The 27,600-nt window shown below is 39.5% G+C and overlaps 1 long non-coding RNA gene across 3 annotated transcripts in view; it reads right to left on the reverse strand.

The window, feature by feature from the left end:
* LOC136713390 (uncharacterized) overlaps positions 1–27,600 on the reverse strand; it is a 173,360-nt gene that overhangs the window by 117,076 nt on the left and 28,684 nt on the right. For all 3 annotated transcript variants that reach the window (XR_010804944.1, XR_010804942.1, XR_010804943.1), the window contains exon 2: positions 13,015–13,066. This is a non-coding gene — a long non-coding RNA (uncharacterized LOC136713390). The remainder of the gene's footprint in view (positions 1–13,014; positions 13,067–27,600) is intronic.

A 27,600-nucleotide genomic window follows, 5' to 3' on the forward strand; every position in this document is an offset into this window, starting at 1 on the left:
ATCCACTCTCGTTCCTCAAAACCCTCTGCTACAGAGTATCAACACCCAGACAAATGCATCTGCCTCACTCTTATCCTAAAATACTGATCGCCCTAATCTATCTTACTTAAAAGCTATGCTATGGGTCATATTCATAAAACAAAACAATGGCAATGCGAAGTACCACACTACTGCAGTAGGTACAAACAGATTTTAAAAGTAAAGTTTTCCACAAGCCTGAGGGGCAATGTGTTTCTGCAATTTTCTTTAGGATTGTAACAGATTTTTTGTGTAAAATCAAACTATACACTTGTAAACAGAGAATGACCCTTGCCTTATCATTGGCTTGAGATGAAGATGGTCTATTTCTAGTTTTTCGCACCATATGTTTTTGTGCATCTTAGCCAGGAGGGAGTTGTTGCAATTTTTAAATGTAATTATACCCTCATAATATGGCAAGGATGTTGTTTTGCAAATTGTGGATCTAACAGCTGCAGAATATATGCTTTTTGAATGGCACATCCTTTCTGTACCAAAAAAGAAAAACGCAGCAATAAAAACCCACACAGCAAACACGTTGAGCATACCAGCCTTCTCTTGTAGTACTTCAGCATAAATATTTCACATTTATTTTCTTTCAAGCACTAAAATAAATATGTATTTAATAAATACACTAAAAGCATACGGAAATCAACAGTGACAACAATCATGTAAACATTTGATCAAAATAATGTGGTTACAATGCAGTGATATATGTGCAGTGTAAACAATGCTGGTCCTTTACTATACAATCCCAAAAGCAGAGTGATTTTGTGTCATGAAGTAATCATTATAAATAAAATGTATATATGTAAATAAAATAAAATTTCATTAGCCAGACACCTTTTAAAGTCATAGTTATGTGAATTGGAACTAGTGTGCAGCTGAAAAGTCTGAAATTGAGGAAACTGGTGAGAGTTGTAACAGAAATCTAATTTTAACATTTTCATACATGTACGTTTTGTATTATTTCATTTTGTCACTGTGGGACTTGGCAGGGGAGTAACTGAAACTGCTCTCCTCTTCTGAAGAGATGTGGAATCGTCTGTATTAAAAATCAATGTTCACCTTCTCCAGGATGAGGTTAATCCAGTCTCTGTGTTTGAAAGGGGAAATTAATCTACAGTATGTATTAACTTAATGCCATGGTTTGTCTTAGCACTTAATACATTTGCCACACAATGAAAGCTAAAACGCTTCTAATTAGCACTACAAGAGACTTTTGAAAAATGATCCCAAATTAACTGTGTTTAAGAGCCCTTTGTCATTTTAATAATTTTGGAATTAGTCCTCGGCTTTGCATGGTGAGGAGATAGGAGTAATGATCAATTGGTATATATACTTTTTTAACAGAGATGTACATGTCGCATTAAATCAGGAAACTGAGTAAGTATGCGTGATCTACGCACACACACAAACGCACACACACACACATGCACGTTTTCTTCTAGTCAGCTGTGATATTGATATTGAAATGGAATGAAAACGGTCTGCTAAGATGATGGTTGAGAAGGAAGGGGAGATCAGGGCTCACATTTGCAGAAGGATGAGTCTTCCTGTTGTTGTGGGATGAGTATTTGCCACAAGGTCTTCTCCCTCCCGACACCTCCAATTAGTAGATATGGTAAATACACTACAGTGTGCTGAGAGAAGTACATGTGGCAACACCAGAGTTATTTTCAATGCAATAGAGAGGGTTGAATTATCTTTGGTACAGGACACGTTATTTGTGTCGAAGAAAGTCTCTACCTCTTGGAGGATCTCCATTTAGTGTCTCATCTTCAGTGACTGCGTTGCTTCACAACCAGAGTCAATGTCGGACTCTGGTAGCCTGAAGGGACCTTTTCATTCAAATCTAATTTTGTAACTTCTCAACGTATACTTCCATGACTACATCAGCATGCTTGTTTCTAATCAAGTTACACGTTTATTTTCCCTGAGAAGAAAAAAAAGCGAATAGAGAAACAACTTGTTGACTTTCTTCATCAGGTCTTTCGTGTCAATCTCAACTTCAACTTGAGCAACGCTCATAACGTCAAACTAATTAGATGTCGAGTCTTTGAAGGAAATTAATAGTGCTTTCCACTTCTCCTGTCTCCAATTAACATCTCAAAAACATGTATGTGCATCCCTTAATTAATCTCTGCTATACACTTAAACAGCATTTTCTTAACCCCTGAAGTTAAACTTCCTTCTGTTCTCTGTAACCTCCGTCTGTTGTAGTTGTTGACAGAAGAATCAATTATGTTAGAACATGCTGCAGGTGTGCTGTTAGTCTTTGATTAAAATAGACTTGGACACATTCGCGTCTCTAGTCCCAATTTGCCATCTTATAACACCGTCCTTTTGATTTTCCTCCTTGATCATTCTGCGACAAAAAAAGGTTTGTAATGTCAAGATCCTGAGATCATTTATCCTGTGATCTCAACATTATATATTTTTTCGCTTCCATGGCCTTAACGAGCCACTATAATGATGCCTACTGGTATGACACCTTTCAGTGATTACAATTGTCGCACTGCAGGATGATTTGTCTTGCCGAGGATAAAAATGAATCATTCTGCTAAGTGATGCTTTCATAATTGAACACTCGCAAAACTCCCAGCTAAAATGGTCTTTAATTTCAGGTGGAAAGGGTTTGTTTTTCAAAAACAATTCACCCTCTTTATGCGCACTATGATCATAACCTCGGTGCCCCTGTCAGAACAAATGCTTTTAAAGGTTTGCTAACTGAAGGCCCTGTACCTCTGTGCTGAGCCCATATTTGATCCACGCTCTTATGAAATGTGTGTGCTCTGAGTAGACTACACTAGGAATAAGAAGCAGCAGGAATAATACAAACATTTGACAGCTGGACTGACCGATACTTATATATCCTCTCCGTATATGATCACAGCAATGGTTAAATAGTCTGTAAGTGTTTAGTGAACACAAGGCAGTGAAACTCAAGTGGTGTTTGCGGTCCAGCAGTCAAATACACACGTTCAGGAGTCATTAACTTCCTAACTGCACAAGACTGAGGCAGGATGCACAAGACATAAAAAGAAACAAATCTTTCAATTAACCAACGGACTTTCCTTCCACTCTCTCATTCGGGGGCTGATCAGCCTGCCATCCACCTCTACTTGAGAAACAGATGCCCATTCAGGGAGGATTGCTTAGAAAGTGGCCTAGTTCAGGGACTCCTGTTCCTGGCAAGCAAAAAACTCACAGGTGTATTAATTATAGTCAGCAAAGGCACTCACTAAATGCCAGAAACAAATGTATTTTTTTTCTTCTCACGACGAAGAATTGAGTCAATTGGTTTAATAAAGACTTGGATAGCAAAAACAACAGATGACCGTATGGTTGTCAGGAAGTGGCCATCCCCGAGTTTGTTTGGTTCAAAGACTTTAAACTGTCTTCTTAAATCCTAATTATTTAATGTCGTGAAATGGCTCTCCAACTTTGATTCTCTGTTGCTGTGTCTGCTTGGGTTGACTTCAGTGACGTGAGCGCTTAAGGATGGGGCAAAAATAGCTTGCTCTCCCACTGTGCTCTCCCCACCCCTTGCATATAAAACTACCATGACCAAAGCAACAAACCATCAATTCATCAATCTATCAATCAATCAAATGGACCATAATTGCAGAATACTGAACACAGGGCTAAATCAAGCACTAAATTAAAATAATGTTATACAACAAGATTACCATTTCCAATCTGTACACGTTCTCACATAATGATGCATCACAGCACAACACAACTGGCTTGCATTAGACTGTGGACGTATAAACAGAATATCTTCTCCAAATCTCTGTAATGCTTCTCCAGGCCCTTCAGATTTCAAGTTGCATTGAACTCTGTAGCTTATTAATACCTGCAGGACCAAGAGAGGGGGATAAACATGTTCTCTGAGACCATCTGGTACAGTATATTCTTTTTAATCCAAAGAATTGTTGCAGACGATATTTTATATGAAGGCTGATCCCAGGATATTTGAGTCTTTTATACATATATGGTGCTTAAGATGCATTGATTTCAGGAATACATGGGGCCAATACACCATAACTCTCTCATCTCAGCTTTTTTTCTTACATGTATGAAGCCCACAAGCTTCAGAGCGAGTCTCCTGGTCTGAGTTTTCAATGCACCCGTTTGTCTTCAGAAACCAGTGAAGTATGTCTTGCTGAGTCAATGTATACAGTATATATATTTTAAGGCTTCAATTTCGTAGCAATAGCAATAAGATTCAAAGCCAATCCATTTTATTTATTTTTTTGGTACGGACTACCCAGACTTTGTGCATTCAACTTTGGACGATTATCTTCTCCAACTCAGAGCCTGCTGGGAATGTTTTATTTTAAGCGATACAATTGTTTCTTCTGTCCAATTGATGGCATTGCAAAGGGTAAGATCAAAAGGTTGGTGCAGCAGAATAAAGGGATTTCCTGAAATGACTCGACTTTCTAAAGACAGTTTCAAGTCTAAATGATATGATACGAGTGGGAGAGAAATGGTGATTAAAAAAATTATAAATCAAATTCTAAGATATGGGAGAAAATCAGATTATATTTTTGTAGTGCAGTACAGAAGACTGTGTTTGAATACCAGGCATGCTGTATCTGTTTTTATTAGATCTATAGCATCTTGCCTTATAGATGAAATAAACGTCAACCCCCAAAATGTCACTTCAGAGAAAGCATGAGGATTTCTCCCCAGAAAAGTCAGATATAGGAACAAGCTGATGCAGAAACAGTGTATTATGGTTTGCATGAGTAGAAGAAGCATTTTAGTGGTGCATCTTTTAAAGGCTTGCTCCTCAGCTAAAATGAATTCTGCTCACTTCCTGGTCTCAGACTAAACCCCACCCCCGCAGTTCAGAGTGCCTGCAGCCCTGTCCAAGGTGCTGAAATAGACGGCTCTCTCTTCACCGGAGAGACTCTCGGATGAGATTAATGCCTCTATAGTGGAGATGTTCAACCGCAGTCTCATTGATATTCTGCTGCTGAGACACACCTGACGCTCTGGATTGCCGGTGGAGTCGGTTGATTGTTTAGTTATTCTGTATTTGTTTATGTGTTTGTTCATATTCAATCTGTAAAGCACTACCCTTGCGAAGGGCGCTATACTAAATACAAATTGATTGTTAAGCAGAATTACAGTTCCTTCTCCAGGGATGCAGAGTAAAGATCTGCATCCCATTTACCTCAACCAAAAGCAGAGGTCGGCCTTTTTAGTTGCTTCAAAAAAAAACAGCATGAAGGTGAATTCCTCAGTTGCCGAGATCATTTGATTCTCTCCTGGTCTTAAGATGCTTTACTGAGGTGATCTTTCATTCTTTATACCACGTCTCCATCACTGTGGACTGCGGACAGGGCTAACTTTGTGATCTGAGTTCTCGTTTAACTGCCTCTCTCAGCAATTCTGAGCTTTCTACTTCTCTACTAGAAAACTGAGCCTTAAATGTTCTTGTTAATGTTTAAGCCTGTGATCCACATTTCTCTGTGTATAGGTTATTATACCAATGTCCAATTGTAACGGGAAATAGCTTTGAGGCCTCAGTGCCACAAACAAAACAAAAAATCTAAACGATTTATCAACCAGATTAGGACCACAGTAGATTTTCCACCATAAAGATTAAGTCAGTTCGAGGAATCCAAACTCTGAACTATTTGAGAGGGAGTTAAGATCAAAGAGGACTGTCATAACAAATGTCAGTGGAAGTCCACCTAACCCTACAGTTAACAGGTCAACAGGGGTTATTTATTCACAAAGACACTGCTATCTTTGGACAGCAAAACAGACAGGAAACAAACCTGAAGGAAGAGCTATAAGATTATCACTGCCTTTCTGACAGGTTCAAAGGTCGGCTGTCAAAGGAACGTCTACAACCAGCCCAGGAGACGGGGAAAGTGACACGACAGACGGCAAAGGAAAACAAAACAGAAGCTTGTGGCTGCCTTCTCCCAAACAGCTGCAAAACACACTTATCACCACACCTCTCATTTATCATAATGAAGCTGAATCTAAATCAGTCAGCTCATAATAGGGACTTGTGTTGAATTCACTTAAGGGACGAGCAGCTTTAAAAGAAGCTTTTATTCTATTCGTTCCAAACAAAATTTAAAACATGTCAATCTACAAAGAAGGCAAACAATGCAAAAACAAAAACACTGGAGAAAGAAAAAATTCAAGCAGGCTTAGCAAAGCACAGCAGCCAGACAAGGAAAAATGCCTCACGGAGAGATGCAGTTTGGAGATCAACCAGATTCTCCTGTGGGAAAGGGTGTGGGGGAAGGAGACTGAATCAGCCCAGCATTAACAAGACCCTTAACTGGTAATGCCACATGTCGCAGTCAAGTAAATCCCCACCTATTACTACTGTTATAATGGATATGTTTTGTATTCAGCACAGGAGACGGATGAAAGACTTTATAAGGTTTGAACATTTACCTCTGAGAAGTCTGGAAAAAACTACCCGAAAAAGTGATTTAGTAAGAAATGTCACCAGTATCCATGTCTTCATGAAGTCCAAGAATGTGTTACACCAGTGGATCTCAATGCTGGTCCTGGAGGTGCCCCTACGCAAGCAAGCTCTCAATTACTTAATTTAACCCTTAATTGAAATAATAATTTGCTTACATTTGACTTTTTAAATTGTGTGACTGTTAAAAAGTTGGTTCCTAGGGACATTTTCCCAACTTGGCTGGCGCTCTCCTTCAACACAAACCAACAACCTGATTCTTCAGAGGTTATTCAAAAACATGACCTGAATCTGTCAGCTGTCTTGAAAAGGACATTTGATACCTAGGTCCTACATTTAGGTGCAGATCGCACCTTTGGGAATGTAGCATAACACACTCCCAGTTTTTACAACAGTGCGTGTATGTGACCTGACAGTTGGGGTCAGTGCGTGGAAGGTGGAGGCCAGCTGGCGTTGTAGGAGCCTCTACCCTGAGCAGCAGAATTAAGAGGAGTCCATTTAAGATCCCCTAACATTAGGAGAAAGTGCTTTCAGTCTGTTCAGTGGCCGAATTACCTTGGGTGGAAACTTGCGTGATGTCACAATTCCCACTATATTTAGATTCCTGCCTTTTGTTGTGGTCTGGTGCATTCACAGTTTATTTTTTCCCCAATGTGGTTACATAACACTGCAAGTAGTTACTGTCCAATGTTGCTGCTGAATACAGGACTATGTGGAAGTCCCAACATCTTTCCTGTGTCACTGCTATGGCTTATGAAACAAAACTGACGGTGTAACATCAAGGACTTTAGAAGCACACAAAACAATTAAATTAAACATGAAAAAAAAAAAAAAAAAAAAAAATCAAGAGCTACTATCTCTGAGATGCATCCCATGGGGACTCTTGTCTACTCTAGCCAGCTAACAGCTCAATGAGAGAAACACAAACATATGTTTTCCCAGTTAGCCTGTAATTGATTATTTGGCTCATTAAGTTGGAGATCAGTTCACATTGTGGCAAAAAAAAACTGCTGTTGTTTGCAGCCCAAAGGTGAATGCGATTGTATGGAAAGCTGGGAGATTGGGAGAGGCTATACGGATTCAATTAGTGGTCAGACCGTAAATCAAAGCTTTAGTACACAAAGGCTCTCCTCCACAGTAGTAGCTACTCCGGAAATGGGTTAAGAGACCCGTGTCTGACTGCGCCATGTGATGTGGACGGTCTGTGAGCAGAAGCTCCTGCAGAGCAAATTTTGACAATTTATTCTGAACTGCAGGGAATATCTGCACAGCATCGGCCACACCGATGGCCACATGATTTATAGCGAACACATCAGCACGGTCTTGTGAAACGAACGCTGAACGGCATCAACAGACGTTCCTTTTGCAAAAACAAAAAAGTATCAGAGCAGCAACAGCAGAGCTCATTAGAAACAAAGAGCATAATTTTAAAGATGGATACCAAACAACAATCATGGAAGTCCTGGACGATTTGCACTGAAACCTTCTGTATCACTTAACCTCACCTCATAACCATTCATATATATTTACCACTATCTGAATATCTAAGGTCTATATAACTATTTCAAAGACAATGTAAGACACATCTTAAATATATATTGTGTATCACTACTTTTTCATTCCTCCTTTGCTACACTTGAGTCCCTTTGCACTGTGTGTGATTTCATGTTGTTCATCATATTATTATTCCAGTAAAACAAGTTTCTAAAAAAACTAAATGCGGGAAGAATACAGAGGAATCAAACTTTACTGGAACAGAGAAATGTGTAATAGAAACACTGAACTTGTGTACCAATAATAAACACACTTTCATGCTTCCCCTGTTCTTGCGAAGTATGTGTCTGTGTGTGCGTGTTTAATTTGTGACAGTGCTGTGCGATTGCGTCCGTTTGTGCCTTGAGCTATTTCAGAAGCGCTTTTTAATGAAAAACAGAAATGTTGGGATTGCCGTAAGAAAACCACACTAGTATCAGAACACACTCCACATCAGAAGTGCAAAAAATTAGCCTTTTCCCAGCTAATTGATTTTGAAAAGGTCCTGAATATCTATTGAAAGAGGCACGCATTGAGCAGAAAATGCCGTGTTGAGTTTAATGACTCATCATGACTAATTATAAAATATTGAAGGGGGTTCTGTTGATATCTTGCTTATGAAAATGTGAATCTGCACACTTGGGTGAAATAAAGCGTTTATTTTTTACAGTCACAGAGAACAAAGATTAATCCCTAATGATAATTATCGCCAGTATCATACAAGTATCGGGAATCTTTTTAAAAGTAGAAATAACCCTGGAGGGAAAAAACTAAACATATACATAAAAACTCTGAATTTAGAAAATCTATTTATGTGATTTATTGCTCTGAAAAGCAAGAGAGCTCACATTATTTAATAAACACACATACACACACGTTATACACACGGCTATTCTTTTGCACAGTAGGTTAATTCCCGTGCCTTCTGAGATTTCTACCTTTGCAGACCTTGGCTCACATCGAAGTCAGTTGATGAAATGAGCTTGGTGGACTCGGCCAAGTCCCCAGCAGACACGTAGTGCCAAAAATACACACCACGTTTAACTCGGCATGATTAAACAGTGTAACTTGGGGGAGGTCCTGGCTTGAATGCAGATGTGTCTCAGGATTGGAGTAGCAAGAGAGGGAGAGGGAAATCAAAATCGCCCTTTTTTGGACGTGTGCCTGTCTGAAGCGAGGAACAAACTCTCTCACCTTTAAACAGGGCTAAGAATTGAAAGTCACTTGAGGAAATGAAATAAAACAGACTGGGGAATAAAGGGGGAGTAAAATAAACAACAACAACTGCATGTAGGAATTTAGTTGCCACAGAGTAGCGCGCGGCTCTGTAAACCAATTCGGAGTCGTCTCTCCCTAGGGCAAGGACACAGTTTAAGCCAGCAGGCCTGCGCATCAGTACATCTCGTCTGTCCGTCTCCCTGGGAAGAAACGGGCGTGCAGCTGCCAGAGCAAATGAGCCGCTGCCAGCCCGGGCCTCGCGCAGAGCTTTTAGAAGTAATTGGAGTACACCAGAAAGCAGCGATTTCACACAGCACTGCCGAGCTGCTCCCCGGCATCTCCTCTGTATGTCACTTGAGCTTCATTAGTGTAAAAGCGTTGTGTTTGTGTTGTATTTTTTTTTTCCCCTGTGTGTCAGGGTGGGTGTTGTTATTCTCCCGAGTCTCATTTCTTTCTCCCCATTGCCTGTATTTGCACATATTTCAAGTACTGATGATTAGCAGATCTAATTTCTCCCACTTTTTTTTTTTTTTTTTTAGATGTCCTTGTAGTACTGTCCTAACTGGATTAATTAAATGTGCTACGAATGTAGAAATTAAAGGTTTTCGGGGGGGGGGGGTTTCAAGGTTGTAGCCCTGAGTAATAAAGTTGTGAACAGAAAACATAAACCTCATAGATTGGGATTGTTCTTATTTTCTGCTTGATCAGTCATTCAGCGCCGAATGATAAACATATGAAAAGGAGGGGAAACTTGTATCGCTAAGTGATATCAAAAGAATCAGGGAGGTTATAACTTTAATGCAGGTACAAATGGATCTTTTTATGATTTTTGTTCCTTTCTGTGTTCAGCAGTTCTGTACTTTATTTATTAAGCCTTTATTGCGCCGTACAATGGAAACCAGAGCACTGCCAACTGCACTAATCAACAGCTTTAAAATTGTAAAGCATACATTACTGTTCAAAACAGCAGATGTTGAGACAAAAACAGGATTTTCATATTGGTGCTTTTCAAACCCACAATTACTCCGCGATTAAATGCCTTCCTTTTAATCAGCACTTTCCCCAGACAATGTAATGAATTTAACTTCTGCCCCAGAAATTGTAACCAGAATTTGTTTTACATAATGAAGTAAATATATACGGAAGGTCTTAGACTCAAACAGGTTGTCAGAATCAATGCAAAGGTTAGGAAACGTTGCATTATTTTGTTCCTCAATCAATAGGCTGATGATGATGATATATTTCCTAATGGAAATATAATACAAACTATTTAGATATTACCCAAGCACCTTGAACTGAGAACTTTATCATTTATCTAATGTAATTTACCTGTGTGTAGCTACTGTGGTTTTGATCCTGTACAGTGTTGTGCATTAACCTCATGTTGTGTGTAGGTGTCTAAGATTAAAAGCCTGTTTATTGTTTATCAACCTGTCAAATCAAAATAATTACCTTGCATTGAGCTTTAATTTTAGTTTAACATGCTGCCTACAGGTGAAAGTTGTTCCACTACCATATACAGTTAGGGCCATAAATATTTGGACAGTGATGCTGGGTTTCTTCCCTGGTGATGCTCTACCAGGCTATACTGAAGCTGTCTTTAGTTCCTGCTTGTTCTTGTGGCATTATGCCTTCAATTTTGCCTTAGAAATCAAAACAAACCAATCAGAGAGATCGCAAAAACATTAGGTGTGGCCAAATCAACTATTTGGTAGAGTCTTAAAAAGAAAGAATGCACTGGTGGGCTCAGGAACACCAAAAGGCCCGGAAGACCACAGAAAACAACTGTGGTGGATGACGGAAGAAAAACCCCTTTACAATAGTTGGCCAGATCAAGAACACCCTCTAGGAGGTAGGTGTATCTGTGTCAAAGTCAACAATCAAGAGAAGACTTCACCAGAGTAAATACAGAGGGTTTACCACAAGATGGAAACAGGAAACAGGAAGACCAGATTAGAGTTGCCAAAAAACATCTAAAGAACCTGTACAGTTCTGGATCAACATCCTATGGACAGATGAGACAAAGATCAACTTGTACCAGAATGATGGGAAGACAAGAGTATGGAGAAGAGAAGGAACTGCTCATGATCCAAAGCATACCACCTCATCTATGCAGCATGTTATGGCATGGGCCTGTATGGCTGCCAAGGGAACTGGCTCCCTTGTATTTATTGATGATGTGACTCCTGACAAAAGCAGCAGGATGAATTCTGAAGTGTTCAGGGCTATATTATCTGTTCAGATTCAGTCAAATGCTTCAAAACTCACTGGATGGCACGTCACAGTTCAGATGGACAATGACCCAATGCACACTGCAAAAGCAACCCAAGACTTATTTTTAAGGTGAAGAAGTGGAATGTTCTGCAATGGCCAAGTCAATCACCTGACCTGAATCCAATTGAGTGGCATTTCACTTGCTGAAGGCAAAACTGAAGGCAAAACAGCCCAAGAACCAGCAGGAACTAAAGACAGCTGCAGTGCAGGCCTGGCAGAGCATCACCAGGGAAGAAACCCAGCATCTGGTGATGTCTATGGGTTCCAGACTTCAGGCAGTCATTGACTGCAAAGGATTTGCAACCAAGTAGTGAAACTCACAATGTAATTCATGATTATGTCCAAATACTTTTGAGCCCCTAAAATTGGGGGACCACATATACAAATGGGTGTAATTCCTACACCATTCACCCAGTTTGCATGTAACTACCCTCAAATTAAAATTGAAATTCTACACTTAAAGCACATCTTGTTTCCTTTCAAATCCATTGTGGTGGCGTACAGAGCCAAAATGATGACAATTGTGTCACTGTCCAAATATTTATGGACCTAACTGTATTTGAGAGACCATCTAATTTCTGATCTCAGCTGAATATTAATGAAAAAGAAGACTGGCACTAAAAAAAACAAGTCCAGACTGTCTCTATGTTATTGATACATACATACACACATTTTGTAAGTCGCCCTGGACAAGGGCGTCTGCTATCAAATAAATAATAATAATAACATACCAACTTCATTAAGGTCAGCTTGACACTGGTAGTTCAATCGTCCTGGGCTGTGTTTGTTGGGGACTCCACTGGGAGTTTCCCATCTGTATTATGGCCACCGCAAATTTGGAAGAGTAACTCAATAACCCAATTCCAATCATAATGAGTACAGTAATCATCTGGGAATAAGTTATCGCCCAAAAAATTAAATTAAAAACAAGGAGAATTCAACGTATTTAACACTCTCCAATAGGATACATTAAAAAAAAAAAAGCTCTACAAACTCAGCATTTCCATGAGAGACAACAGAAGAAATGAAAATGCAGGAAATGTAACAGGGGGCCAGATCAACACACGTAAGGATGGGGAAAATACTGGAGCGTACACTGCCACATTAGCCCGCGGTGTCTGGTTTGCCCCTGAGGGGGCACTGTGTACCTGGCATGGCCGTTTTAACCTAAACTGTAGTATAATTCACATGAAATCATTCCCCCTTTCATTTGTTGCCGATTAGGGCAGTTCAGACTGGGTCACAGATTAACCTTATTGGCACTGAATATGGATGAGTTTCAAGCTGTATATGTTTTGCTCAAGTCCAAGATATGTTCAACAGGGGAAGTGGCATTTATGATTTTTACCTTCTGTGTTGCCAAGCCTTTTTCAGTCCACTTTTACCAGACCCCAAATAAATCACAAACTAAGCAAATTGCTGTCTCAGGCAGGAAACTCACCTAATCACACACAGCAGGTACAAGCCCCAGCAAATGAAGAGAGAAAAACAGTATTTAAACTCACCCAAAATGGCATCCCCCTGCTGTGATGTTGAATTCACCTGCACCTCCCCAGCCTACAAAAAAGCGTAACAAAAAATGAAAGGCAGGCAGGGACCCCTTGCATGCAAGTCCAGTTAAATGAGTAACAAATGATCATGTTATCCCAATGCACTGAGCTGACCTTTTATGTATGTAAAGGATTCATGACCATATGGTTCATTAAGTTCCAGCCTTCATGACTGCGTTGGGAAGAGCTCGTATGCCAATGTGCAACTAAGCATCGCCCTGACAGGAAAATGGCAAGAGCTCACAGCTTCACACTTTGGGGGCAGCTGCATGTATGTGGCAAGCAACTTTGCACATGCCTTCGCACATGTCTGGGGATGACTGGGCTTTACAAGCACACTGCTTCGAATATACACCGACCAGCCATAACATTATGACCACCTGCCTAATATTGTGTAGGTCCCCCTTTTGCTGCCAAAACAGCCCTGACCCGTCGTGGCATGGACTCCAGTAGACCTCTGAAGGTGTGCTGTGGTATCTGGCACCAAGACGTTAGCAGCAGATCCTTTAAGTCCTGTAAGGTGCGAAGTGGGGCCTCCATGGATTGGACTTGTTTGTCCAGCACATCCCACAGATGCTCGATTGGATTGAGAGCTGGGGAATTTGGAGGGCAAGTCAACACCTTGAACTCGTGATTCATCAGACCAGGCCACCTTCTTCCATTGCTCCGTGGTCCAGTTCAGATGCTCACGTGCCCATTGCAGGCGCTTTGGGCAGTGGACAGGGGTCAGCATGGGCACCCTGACTGGTCTGCGGCTACACAGCCCCATGTGCAACAAACTGCAATGCACTGTGTGTTCTGACACCTTTCTATCAGAACCAGCATTAACTTTTTCAGCAATTTGAGCTACAGTAGCTCGTCTGTTGGATCGTACCACACGGGCCAGCCTTCGCTCCCCACGTGCATCAATGAGTCTTGGCCACCCATGACCCTGTCGCCGGTTCACCGCTTTTCCTTCCTTGGACCACTTTTGATAGGTACTGACCACTGCAGACCGGGAACACCCCACAAGAGCTGCAGTTTTGGAGATGCTCTGACCCAGTCGTCTAGCCATCACAATTTGGCCCTTGCCAAAGTCGCTCAGATCCTTACGCTTGCCCATTTTTCCTGCTTCTAACACATCAACTTTGAGGACAAAATTTTCACTTGCTGCCTAATATATCCCACCCACTGACAGGTGCCATGATAACGAGATTATCAGTGTTATTCACTTCACCTGTCAGTGGTCATAATGTTATGGCTGATCAGTGTAGATATCTGATGGACAATCGGGATATGACTTACATTTAGGGCATCAGAAAAAAAAAGCTACAGCCTTACAGGCATTCAGTTGGAAGTCAGTTTTGGTACTGAGGAGTAGTTTAGAAAAATACAATTCAGTTATACAAGAGCAGCACAAAACAATCCTTACTCTACCCAGGGAAAAGCCCGATCCTGAAAATGTTTGGAGAAACACTATGGAGAATAAATACACAAACCGCGGAAGATGACGGCGGCTGAGTCCTTTCAAAACTAGTTCAGTGCCCCTCCGTCAAACATACCAGGTGCCTTCATTCATTTGGATAATTCAAAGCAGCACCGTGGCATTTTTGTCTGGGTCTAATTAATAGCGTTGCATGTTACTCCAATTCCCAGGGATGTCGGAGCTCTATTTTGGAGAGGCATGTGTTCGGTTTTCATGCGAGTCCTTTTGATATTACGGAGACATCGGCTTTTCTGTGGAATTGGACTGATTTCCTCTTGTATGGCGTCGTTACTCTCTTAAAATGCTGATGGACTGCATTGAAACACAGTTCGACGCACCAAGATGGGAACACACCTCAGTCGTGTCCTCTGGCCCCCCTGTGCTCCGGCCCCTGACTGTTCATCTGCAGTCACCGTGCCGGTTTCAAATTTATTCCTCTCTCTGAATCATGGGTTGATCTGCCAAGAACGATTGAGCAGCTTATGACTTATTAATAGTCTCCTGGGGGGGGGGGGGGGGGAGGAAGAAGTAACACTAAAAATGTATTTTGGTAGATGGTTCTTAGATGTGTATGTGTGAGTTTGGAGTTCATTGAAAGTGCAGAGCAGGCATTTTCCAAGATACAATACATTACATACAATTAAGAGAAGTATCTGAATTTTGTGTTCAGCAGCTTTGCAGATTGTGCAAGAGCCATGGGAAATATTACCTCCAGCTTCCAATTCGTTTGTGTCGATGTTGTGCTTTTGTCATTTCTTTCCAATAAATATCTAGTGTATGATTCCAGCTGATCACGTTCAGTAATGATTACATTGAAAATCTATCTTTTCAAAGTATGATCAATAGTTCAGCCAGTTTAACCCAGCAGAACAGAAGTCTTTAAGTATTTATTGGGAACATAAAATGCTGTTCATGTATTTATTAATTCATATAATATCTGTGTATAGCTGAGCAAAAAAACACATTTTTAAACACAAAAATAAACAAGGAAATCTAAAAATGAAGTCCCCTTAATATCTACAAACGTTTTTTATGAATGAATCCTAAAATTCTCCAGTGAAACAAACTAACAGCTAAACATTTCACTTAAATATATCAACATTTTAAAGTACCATTAAAAGTTATTCAATTAGTGGTTTTCAAGAATTTATATATACAATCTTGCATCTAATCAAACCTTCATTAGGCATGATTTTTCTGCAGCTTCACTCCAACTAGCCTTTTCTTATCATTCAAAAAGTAATCACCCGTTTACTTTGCTAATTCCTTTTTGCAAGCCGTTTGCTCTTGACTAGCTTTTTCAATGTCACGTACGCCGAGCGCCGTGTCGTGTTTGTTTATGGTTCAAAAGACAACCCCCTGGGTGCTTTATTCCTGAAACAACAGCGTGGTTTTCATGTTAAGCAAGGAAATGCTGCATAGATGAGAGATGCAGGAAGCACACTGTGTACAGACTGAACCGCACGTGCCTAACAACACTAAAAGATCCTTCACATCCTAAAGTATTTTCCATTTCCCCACCCCAAGGCGATCGAACTGAACATCCCGGTTCCGTAGACTGTAGGCCACCATGCTGATGAGATGGGGGGGAACACACCAGTTAAAAACGCCTCTGAATGGGTTTTCCCATCGCAATCTGAAGCCAAACTAGTTCCGAGCACCAGCCCCCCTCAGAAATCTATTCTGGCCATCCTGTAATTAATTAAGCTATCAATTAAGTGGATTTTAATACAGGGGGGTAAAAGCAACAGTTATGTAGGGACACCGGGAAATCTGTCCAGTCCAGCCATCTGCTTTTACCAGTGGAGGCTGGGTTTCTAATAAACTCCCCAGCAGATGGAATAACACGGATTAGCACTGTGATTGGATGTTTTTTTTTTTTAGATACACCGAGCACATTAATCTAAAGGCCAGACAGTCGAGGTTCATTCTTTACTCCTTGCCTTCAATACCAATGTGAGGATGCTGATGTGATCTCCTAGTAGTTCCCTGCTAATTACACAGAATTTGAAAATTGTACAAATTGCTAAACCACATGAAAAGAATCCCAAAGAAATTGCCAGCATTTTTTTCTTCTTCTTGAAACAGAGGGAAAAAAAGCACATTATAAAAGAGTGTAATTAACCTTCTCTAGGGATGGGAGCTTGCTTCTCTTGATCACATATCTTTTCTTAGCATACTAATTGGAAAGATTGGTAAGGCAATAACAAGAAATACTAAAATAACAATTTCAGTCACAAAACAAGTCTTCACCGCTCGCAGCTTTTTCTTGTTATTCTCTCTCTCACTTTTAACATTTAGGATATGGTGTCTGAGATATAACTAATAACGTTTTAATTATTCAGGAGTTAAACCCACTCATGTATTAGAAGAACAATTCAATTTCAAAGTATAATTATGCTTCAGTGTTTAAATATCTTAATTTAGTTGATAACCCATTTTCCTGTTTTTCAATTTATTTATGTCGTGTTTATGCCTATTCGTCCGCAGATTGTAATGAAACGCACACATGCTTCCACACGCCTTTCATCAGAAGTACAAACAGACGTCTAAACCATAAAGGAGCATCTCCAGCAACACATCTATGTTTAGGGACATAAGTATAAAAAGAGGAAAGCTTAAAGTCATGTCTGAAGAATGATTTATGTCTTATTAAAGGCCTGATTGCTTGCTCTTTCTGAAATTAAAGTGCTTAACTTCATGCTGAAATGGTAATTTAACTCTATATACTATATACTGTAGCATCTTGGTGTATGTAAACCACACTGAAATCTGTGTGGAAACAAGTCATCAGTGTCATTAGTCCGGATTCAGAAATGGATCGCCTGTGCTGTCAGTGAAGATGTAGTGAGTTTGAGGCACAAATGTGACAGACGAAATTCGTGGGAGTGACAGATCCACGTTCTAAGATCAAACAGTCGTCTGCAGTGAGCACTTCAAACGCAGAGCAGGTGAACACTGAGCTGCTGTGGAGAGCAATCAGTGGTCTGAACAATTCCTGTTTACTATCCATTTAGCTGCATGTTGTTACTTGTTAGCTCAGTTGTACTAGGATTCGCTTATTGAATAGTGTATATTCTATTGTATCTTTGATTGTCTTTTACTGCCCTTTGAAAAGCTTTGAAAATGTTTCTTGTGAAAACTAATTCACACTGGGGGAGGGCATCTGTTAGAAGCAGAAGAAGAAAAATAAGAAGATTAGCATCAGTCTGTTGGTTGGTGTCTGTCCGTCCTCTTATACGGTTTTATGGAAACTAATATGTTTACCTAACTATATGATATTTATTGCAAATACCATTTACCTACTAAATGTTGTCTGACCAAAAGCAGGACACCAACGTCAGCTGGCGTGCCAAGGACACGGCTAACCTGTGGTCAAAAAAGAAGAATCCATAACGATCATGATAATTGCTTGCTCTGGGTACGACTTAACTTCAAAGCATTTCTACATTAAATATGAATGTGTTGAAATATGTAAAGGTGATGGTTTGACATAAACTTTAAGCATGACATGGACGCATATGTTCAAACATAATGGTAATGAATAGAACTTTTATCTCCGAAAGATCAAGCAATCAGATCTTTAAAATGTGATTCTATGCTCTTTCAATTCGCATGTTCAGTTTTTGCCATGTAATGTTTAAAATTTTCCCACTCCTATAAGTTAGGCATTTTCAGTGTAATGCAGCACCATGTCATATTGTTCTACTTGGCAAATTCCCAATCAGAAAGTCCTGGTCCCAAAGAGTCAGTCCACCTGCAAAATAATCTAAGTACAGAGCTCCGGCAACGATTCCAGCTATCTTGCATTTCACACTACTCTACAGCCAGTTTGTCTATTTGGCTCCTTGTGCGCAAATATCCGAAGCCAACAGAGTCAGAAACACCCGAGACAGAGATTGAGGTTACCACACTGAATCGTTTTCAGCCACGTGTACGCCCAGTGAGGAACTACAGCTATGTGCATCGCTGTAAATGAGGTCATGATGGTTAATTAAAAGTGTCCAACATTTTGCACGTCTGTCAGTGATTTTGCTTACATTTTAATTTAGTGTTCCAATTATTTAGATTCCAGCGCAACTTACAGCACTACTGGGTATCCGCTCTCTCCAAACAGCTGCTGTGTCAATAAAGCCCATCCACATCTGCTGATGGGAGAGCCGGGGCATCGCGGGGGAGTCTGAATGTCTTGCTCTCAGCTCCACATAAAGATATGGTAATTGTTCGCTGCGATCGGAGTCAGGGAACTTGTCAGAAACGTATCCTGACAGAAGAGTGTGCCTGGGCCGCTGTATGAAAACATCTTAAAAAATGAATGAAAACTTACTTTCAGTCTTTCAGTAAGTGACATTCGCCTAAGGCAGAGAAAACAGCTATTGCTTTGGAATACCCCCTGGGCATTCTTCATCAGCAAAAAAAATAAATAAGAAAAAACTCAAAGAAAGGAAAATAGAGGGAAGATGGTCTATAGGGGCTTTGTGCCCTAGCGGAGTGTTTTTTTTCTTTTTTCCCCTTTTCAAAGACCACAAAATGCCACAGAGTTTTGTAAAAGGTTCACGAAGTTGCTTACTGCACATGATTGCTTTTGTCAGAAATCGAGACGCATCAAAGTTCTCTGCAAATATGGACTAAGTTTGATGAAAATGTGAAACGCAGTTAAAACTTTCGCTGGAAGACTGACTGTAATGCTTAGTGGTCTAGAAATCACTTAACTGGACATTACACCTACTCTACTTGCATACTGATTTTTACAAACTAGATTAGGACCTCTTTGTCTGAAAAGGTGTTCAATCTCTGGCCAGGTATTGATTTTCCATTTATTTATTTTTTATCTGCAGAACTTTGGTGCTTCTAGAGATAGCAGTGATTCTCCCAGAGTCCTATAAGAGCTGCTTTGCATTCAAAAAGACAAAGGCATAAGTCCCAATTAGAAAAGCAGATTCATTGTTAACCGAATGACTAAGACTAAATGATATAGGGAATACAGCTATAATAATATTCATCAGACTCTCCATTAAATAAACTAAATAAAAAGTATCCTGATAACACAGCAGAAGAACAGATGCTGAGGGAGATCTGGGCACCACGAGTGGCCCTATGTGCATTTAAGTTCTCCACCAGTTGCAGGTCATTCGAGCTTCTCGTAATCACTCCACAAACCCAGTAAAACGCAGTACTGTATGAAACAATACGCTCGTGGTGGCATACATTATGCATTCTGTGTAAAAAATACAAAATAGTGGCCTATTCCCCCGCCACACTTCTAACAGAATATGCAATCTCTCCGAGCAGGGATCGAACGCTCTGCCATTTGGTGCGCTACAATTAAAGGCGGCATTTGCGGCCTCGTCAGGCAGACAAAGAAACGGTGTTCCGCCACAGAAGTTGCACTGTCACTGTGAAGCTGCTGGTTTTGTATTTATTCAAGCCTTCCTGCTACTTGATTTTGAAAACCACATGTCCCCCCCAGAGAGGCAGAGCTACACCAGAGAGGGACGCGGTATTGATGGAATTGTAAACAGTTCCCTCCTGTCTCAGATTTGCTGAAGATAGTGAAACCTTTTTTATACCTGAAAAATATGCACTTATTTTAAAGCCTATATATATATATATATATATATAAAACCAAGATTTTTTTTTTTTTCTTTTATCTTGGAACCATGCATTTTAAGTCCTGTACATGCATCTGTGTGTCTTTGTGTGTGTGTTTGTGTGTGTTTCAGACATCACATCTTTCCTGTCCTCCTTTTCCTTGTCCCAATGCCACAAAAAAAACAACAAACCGCCTTCTGAACAAAGTCACTTGGATGTTAAGAATATATGCGACGGTTGTTATGGTGATAATTAGAAAAGATGCAGCTGCTTGTATCTGTGACAGGGACATCTCAGACCTCTAATGATGAGGAAGAGAGTCGGTAGGAAGCGGAGAGGAAAGAAAAGGGTTTCTTTTTATTTTTGTCTCTAATCTCCTAAATGATGAGGGTCATGCCAGGTCATCATCACCACTTGAATAATATCCTGTTAGTGGGAGTTTCAGTGGATTTGTATTTTCTGCAAGAAAAATGCATGCACAACACAAACAAATGTTAAAGCATTCAGAGCTACACTTGCACTTGCAAAGAAAGATAATTAAAGTGTTGTGAAAATGCAGACTCTCTAAAGACAAGGCTTGTTTCTATCACACACGATTGTACGTTATTTTTTCCCAAATATTTGCATGCCTACCGGATTCCAGGCTGCCCCGCCTTTGGGACATTTTTGTTTAATGATTATAGCATGTTAAACGTATTCTATAAAAAAAGAGCACTCAATTAAAATACACCAAACTGCTAAAGAAAATACTTGTGTATTGCATATTCATATTAGTGTTACAATACTGTCCTGCAGAAAGGAAATCCTTTATTATACAATTACTACAGTATTATACAATTGTAAGAATGTGTAGCCGTTGGCAATTTATCACATCATCACGATACTGATAACTGTGACAGGTATAATGTCAGGACAAACCGCTTCTATTTACAAAGCTCCATTGTTTCACTATGTTTGACAGACTGGCCTGCCTATACACTGTCAGTTTTACAGCATGTAGGTCAAAGGTTCTTCAGTGAAAGAAACCCAGCAAAATTCAACATTGACAAAATGAGAAAGAAAAAAAAACAACAACAGGATAATAGGACAGGGTTTTCCTCTATAAACCTACAGTAAAACACTAAATGTACAACAGGTTAAAACACCCCAAATTAAGTATTACGGAGCAGGTACATTGGCAACAACGTATGTCCCTGAACCACGTGTAAAAACAAACCCGTGGTTAAAATGGTTTCCCACAAAACCACAAAGTGAAAATGTGGTAACGCCTCTGCATACTCTACTGCATACTTGGTTAGAACTGACGAGCCTTATTGCTTTCAAATGGATTATGAAAACTTCCATAACCCCCGCCTTCCTATTCTGAAGTGCTCCGTCTGCGCTCGCCCCTTCGCAACACATTCAAGGCTCTTTCAGGCTTAATTGGAGGAAAGGCTGGGAGTGCGCACTTTCCTACTGTGACACAAGGAGGGGGTCTCAAGGGATCTGCCAGGATTGCATTAGTGAGGGTCGAGGCACATTTTGAGATGATCTTTTAAAAATGTGTGTGTGCATGTGTGTGCATGTGCTATGTGTGCAAAGCTCTGCATTTCTCAATTGTCATTTTTTTGTCAATTCAATTATATTTTTGCACCTGTGAACTAAAAAGTCGATAGGGTAGAATAATGGGGAATGTGTAGCTAACGGGCAGGGGATGTGTAGCTAGTGGGCAGGGGATGTGTAGCTAGCTATAAACTTAATTTATGGTAGGTATGACTCTTGATGGTTGACACTCCCTCCCCAAAAAAACTAAAAACTACCTGCTTTAAGTACCTGAGTGAGAGGGAAGGGGGGGGAATCAAATTCATTTCTTATCTGTCAGTGCATTTAACCAAGGAATGAATGTAACACAACAGTTCATTATGAAAGGATGTCTTACAATGGACTTCAGGTAAAATACATTACTGTGATTCAACTCTCGAGTGTTGAGTGGGAAGATGTTAGGAAATGTAAATGATCTGACCTCGGCGTGCCGTTTCGTCAGTCTCCCTCTCGACTCCCCGGCAGCTGCTGAGACATTCAATTACAGCTACTCCCGCTACGCCCACACAAAGCCAAACCATCGTGACGCCCCTCCTTCTCAGTGCGAGCCGAGCTTTTTTTAAACGGGAAAGTGTGGAGTACATTTATATTTGTATACACTTTCATTGATCTGTTGTATTGATCGCTATCCCAAACTTAACTCATTGACAATGACCTTCCTGCTGTTACACCCTTTAATGTATTTATGTACCGTTTATTACAAAAATACTGTGAATACCACAAGATGGAATTCTGACGTTTACAATATATATATAAAGATGAAATGCATTAAAATTGTAAATTTTTATATTTAATCAAAGACTCAACCATGAGCACCAAGGAGCTTTCAAAAGAACTCTGGGACAAAGTTGTTGAAAGACACAGATCAAGGAATGGGTTGGAAAAATATCAAAGGCCTTGAATATAGCTGGGAGTACCGGATAGACGATTATAAATAAGTGGTAGGTGTATAGGAGCACTAAGACCTTGCCTAGATCAGGCCATCCCTCCAAACTGGATGACTGAACAAGAAGTATACTGAGAGGTCAAGAGGACAATAGCAACTTTGCAAGAGCTTCTGGCTTTTATGACCAAGACTGGTCAAAGTGTGCACGTGACAACAATATCCCAAGCACTCTATAAACCTGGCTTGTATGGTAGGGTGACAAAAAGGAAGACATTATTCAAGAAAGCCCACCTTGAATCCTGTTAGAAGTATACAAAAGAACACTCGGGAGATTCTGCAGCAAAATGTTTTGTGGTCTAAGATTGAGTGTTTTGGCGTTATATTTGGCGCAAACCCAACAAAGCACATCAACCAAAGAATACCATCCCTACTGCGAAGCCTGGTGGAGCAGTATCAGGTTATGGGGATGTTTCTCTGGAACACTTGTAAGGACAGAAGGAAAATGAATGGAGCAAAGTACTGAAAAGTCCTTGAGGAAAACCTGCTGCCCTCTGCAAGAAAGATGAAACTGGGATGGAAGTTTACCTTTCAGCAGGTCAATGACCCAAAGCACACAGCCACACCTACATTAGGCTGAAAAAAATAAAATGTGTGCCCAACTCTCCTGACAGAGCTTGAACATTTTTGTAAAAGAAAAATGGTCAAATATTGACAAATCTAGTGTTAGCTCAAGCCAGTGGAGACATTATTATAATTACTAATTATGATATTTCAGTTTTGTATTCTTAATATACTTTCTTGCACAATACAAAAAGGTTTCCCCTTAACAGTGTGCAGTATGGTATATAGATCAGTGGAGAAAAATCCTAATTTAAATGCATGAAAATCTTAGGCACTGACAACAAAATGTGAATAAAAGCTCAAGGAGGTAACTAAACATAACTAATTCAACAGGAACACAATGAATGGGTCCCATAGCCATAAGTGAGCACTGATAGTAGCCTTGATCAAATACTTCAGGCAAATGGGTAGATTTCCTTTATATTTATATTATCTCACAGCAAACATGAGAGCTGCTGAAATTAGTTTGGGTTTTATTGGAGGTAGTTGGAGACAGGGATGCTGCCCATCTTCTACATGATTGCATTCATCACCTTTTTATCATTCATTTTATCACTCATTAAAAACAAGATTTATCCCCCAAAAGGCAATCGTACTGTAACACAGCTGTTGGTTAATAAATCGAGAAGTTAAAAATATAATGCTGTAAATATTTTTACAAAAACTTCAGAGAGGTAAAAACATTTACAGCATTATAACTTTTTGATGCATTAACTGACAGATGTGTTACAGTATTATATAAATGCTGAATAATGACAGACCCAATTAATTTGTTTCCCCAGATTGCCGTTTTTCCAAAAAATACATGAATTAATCATTAAACTTCAGCACAGGGGGCAAATTGTATTAATGAATGCCTACAAAAAAAAAGGTAAATTAACACTTTGGCACAAATTTACTGTAGACTTGAATGCTCTTCATTCATTGATGACAGCTGTGGTATTATTATTTTAAAGCAGAGCTTTAGTATATTCATTTATTTATATCATGAATATATTTCCAGTACTTTCCCAGAAAAAAAAAAAAAATCCAAAACTTAAAAGTTAAACTTCACGCAATGGGAATGAGTATGGACTCACACTCTATAATAATTCTGCTACTAATCAATGTGTTATTAATCGTTTATACGGGTTTAATATAGTATTAATAGATACGTTATAACACATACATCCATATACATTCCTTATAACTCGGTTATAGAAATATACGGAATGGTCAAAAAGTCGCACAAGTAGCTAAAAAGTGTTCCTCTTTCAAATCATTTATCATTTATATGACACTTTCTAGCTACCTGTTCAACTTTGTGGCCATTATTGAGTTACAACAAATACTTTATAAAGTATCTATTCAACATTTATAAATATTTAATAACACATTGATAAGCGGCACCTTATTATAAAGTGTTAGCGTCCAGAGTCTCGGCAAGGCATAAATGAGCACAGTAATGCAGTTTCTGCTCTCTGACAAGTGAAACTTTGATCTAAAGGTGTCTACAGGAGAAGCCATATCAAACCACACCTACAGAATATAAGTAAAAGTTAGTGGACAGTCTACATACATAAATGCATAGATACATACATAAAGCCATCAGTTGCCAAACATTTGTATAGGGCCAATAATAAAGTGTTTCCTTAGTTAAAAAGTGGGTTGAAACTACACACTTTATATTACTTAAATTGCATTCACGGATTTTCAGCAATACTTACAGAACCTCATCTTGTCACCACCAGGTCAGTCCCCTCCATTTATGTTTCTAATTTCTTTTGTACTGCAGTGCATTTTTTTTAAATAAAGAAATTGAATCACAGACACTGTGAAATGAGAAATATTGTACATCTGATGTCTCTGCTAATATACGGTGGCAGCCATGGCAACAAGAGGAAAATGTCCTCTTTAGTAATCTTAACTTGCTTGCCAACAGATTACCAATATTGACTCCAGCCCTGTTTCCTCCACCTGGCCTCTCTTTCACGCCTGCAGTCTCCCTGTAGACCGCGATGGCCGCATGAGCAGCGACTGTGCAGATTACTCCACACTGCCTGATTAACACTCAGTCCAAATTGTTAATTAAACATCTCTGCCTGCTCCAAAAATAATGAATTACATTTGCAGGAGAAACTGCAATCTCTAGGTATGCTGACTGGCAATAAAATAAAAGAGAGGTCGGTGGAGCCTCGCATCGACTGTTTTAAATTCAGAGACATTGCATCGAGAAGATTGAAAGTTGAACAAAGCTTCCACAGTTAGCAGTGAATCAGATGAAAGATTTTATAATGCTCTTTTCCATATCCACCTTTATATCTCTGCTTCCTCTAGTATTATCTGGTTGACTTATAAACCATTTGGCTCCACATTTTCTAACACCAGATAAACCTGTTATTTATATAAACCAAATATAAATACAAATACATTTAAAAAAACAACAACCAACCTGCTCTCTCCCCCAGAGGCATTATGGGTATTTCCAGCACACCTTTGTTGAAACATGTAATCAAGTTTTTAGTTTGTCATGCCTTCGAGTTTTGATTTGATGCATCTGGCACGCTATATAAAAAGATTGACTGATTGCTTTAATTCCAGTCCCTGCTTTCACTGTGGTCATTATCAAGTGATACATGATCCAAGTTATTCTCTTCCTGTAGTTTACAACACGGCAGGTACTTCTCCCACTTATTAACCCTAGTTAAAATCCAATTCATTTCATTTACAGTACCTTGCAATGTCCCTGAAACCACCACTGTCAACGTGATGAAATTTAAAGTCACTTGGCTGTGATGCTTATTCATTTACAACTCCTCAGTCCCCTCACAGCCTGGCCGCCCAATGTAGCTGTAGCCTTGAGATGATTTTCACTTTATAAGTATCCTTCGGAGGACAGTGGGACATATAGGCTTGTGTTTCTCTTTCTCTTTATAGCCACTGCCACAGGGGTGTAAGTGTGATTTCATTAAAGCTGGCAGACCCAGTGCATAGTACAGTAACCATGTTGCACTCAATACGAGTCACTGGATAGAGGGCAGGACATTAGTCTGGGTTATACTTTCTGTTCTTCTGCTGAAGGATTAATCATCACCCTCATAGCTTGTTTGCTTATTACAATGTATTTAGTGTGTAATAATGATTAACAGTATATGTAAGTACACAATTATCTGGTAAGGATGTCCATCAGGGGGATAACTTTAAAGCTATTTTACACATTAAGTACATAGTAATAAAGCATAATTATACTGTATGTACTACACATGTAGTTACTGAGTACCTACTATATAAATACACTAGCTAGAGAGACAAATTGTAAAGTGTTACCGAAAATACTCTTAAAATGAGACCACCACAGAAATTAACTGGAAAATGGAACAATAAGTATTTCACAAATGTTAGCATTTACACTTTGAGGGTCCAATAAAAACTTTTTATGCCACAGAGAAATGGACTGTTTCAAGAAAGAACTGCAAAAAAGGTGCACATCTAACAAGAGCCACTGCATGCACTTTTTTGGTTTACAGTTAAATATATATTAGTAAGAAAAAGTTTTTAAAGCTTGGGTGGAGACCCTTACATCGCAAAGAACAATAAATGTTTCCGAGTTCTAATTCTATAGAAGTGTAGATATTTTTTTGTGCAATCAGGTCAGACATTAAAACTTCCTTCATTAATCAGGTCGTTATTAAAGAAAAGCGAGATTTCAAAGGAATTATTTTTAATCTCTAATGAGTGGTTGTGGTAATTAGGAGGGTATTCTGTTCAGTGAAACTGCAGTAAAGGAAGGTCATTTCTAATGTGATCAACTCACCTTGGGGGGGAAAAAGGAACTAAAAGAGAAAAAAAAAGTTTTAGTACAAAGTTATTTGTGTCCGGCCATTCCTGATTATTTCTGATGAAAGCTTTTCTCTTTCAGCCCTATTATTTTATTTCCCCCCAAGTTTAAAAGGACATAATTTGACAGTGTCTTAGGAAATATTCAATGATAAACTGCTTCAAACCTGGAACACAGAATATTTAACAGGTTTACCAAATTCAGTGGAGTTTGTGAATTCGTGCATTCCTGTTTCTGTGCTCACGTGATCTCTTTCTACTATGTTTTGATGTTAAAATAATGCCTTTGGGGAAGCTGTGCAGCTCTGTCTTGCTACTTTTGATTTAACGTTGTCAGGATAGTTATTATGACCATAAGCAACACCTAGTGCTATGTAGCACTGAATCTTTTTTTTTCCATTAAGTTTTTCCATAAAAGCAGCCTGCTTGCGTGCCATTGCTCATGATTTTTGGGGTTTATACATTCTCCTTTCTGAAAGGATTTAACTTTTAAAGCAAATACATGTCCATTGTTTTTGTGTGTCTCAAGGTGGTCAGAAAGTGAAGTGAAACAAAATCTTATAAATTTGCCCAAACAGCA

Source organism: Amia ocellicauda, chromosome 18 (genome assembly GCF_036373705.1).
Source record: "Amia ocellicauda isolate fAmiCal2 chromosome 18, fAmiCal2.hap1, whole genome shotgun sequence".
Classification (NCBI taxonomy): Eukaryota; Metazoa; Chordata; class Actinopteri; order Amiiformes; family Amiidae; genus Amia; species Amia ocellicauda.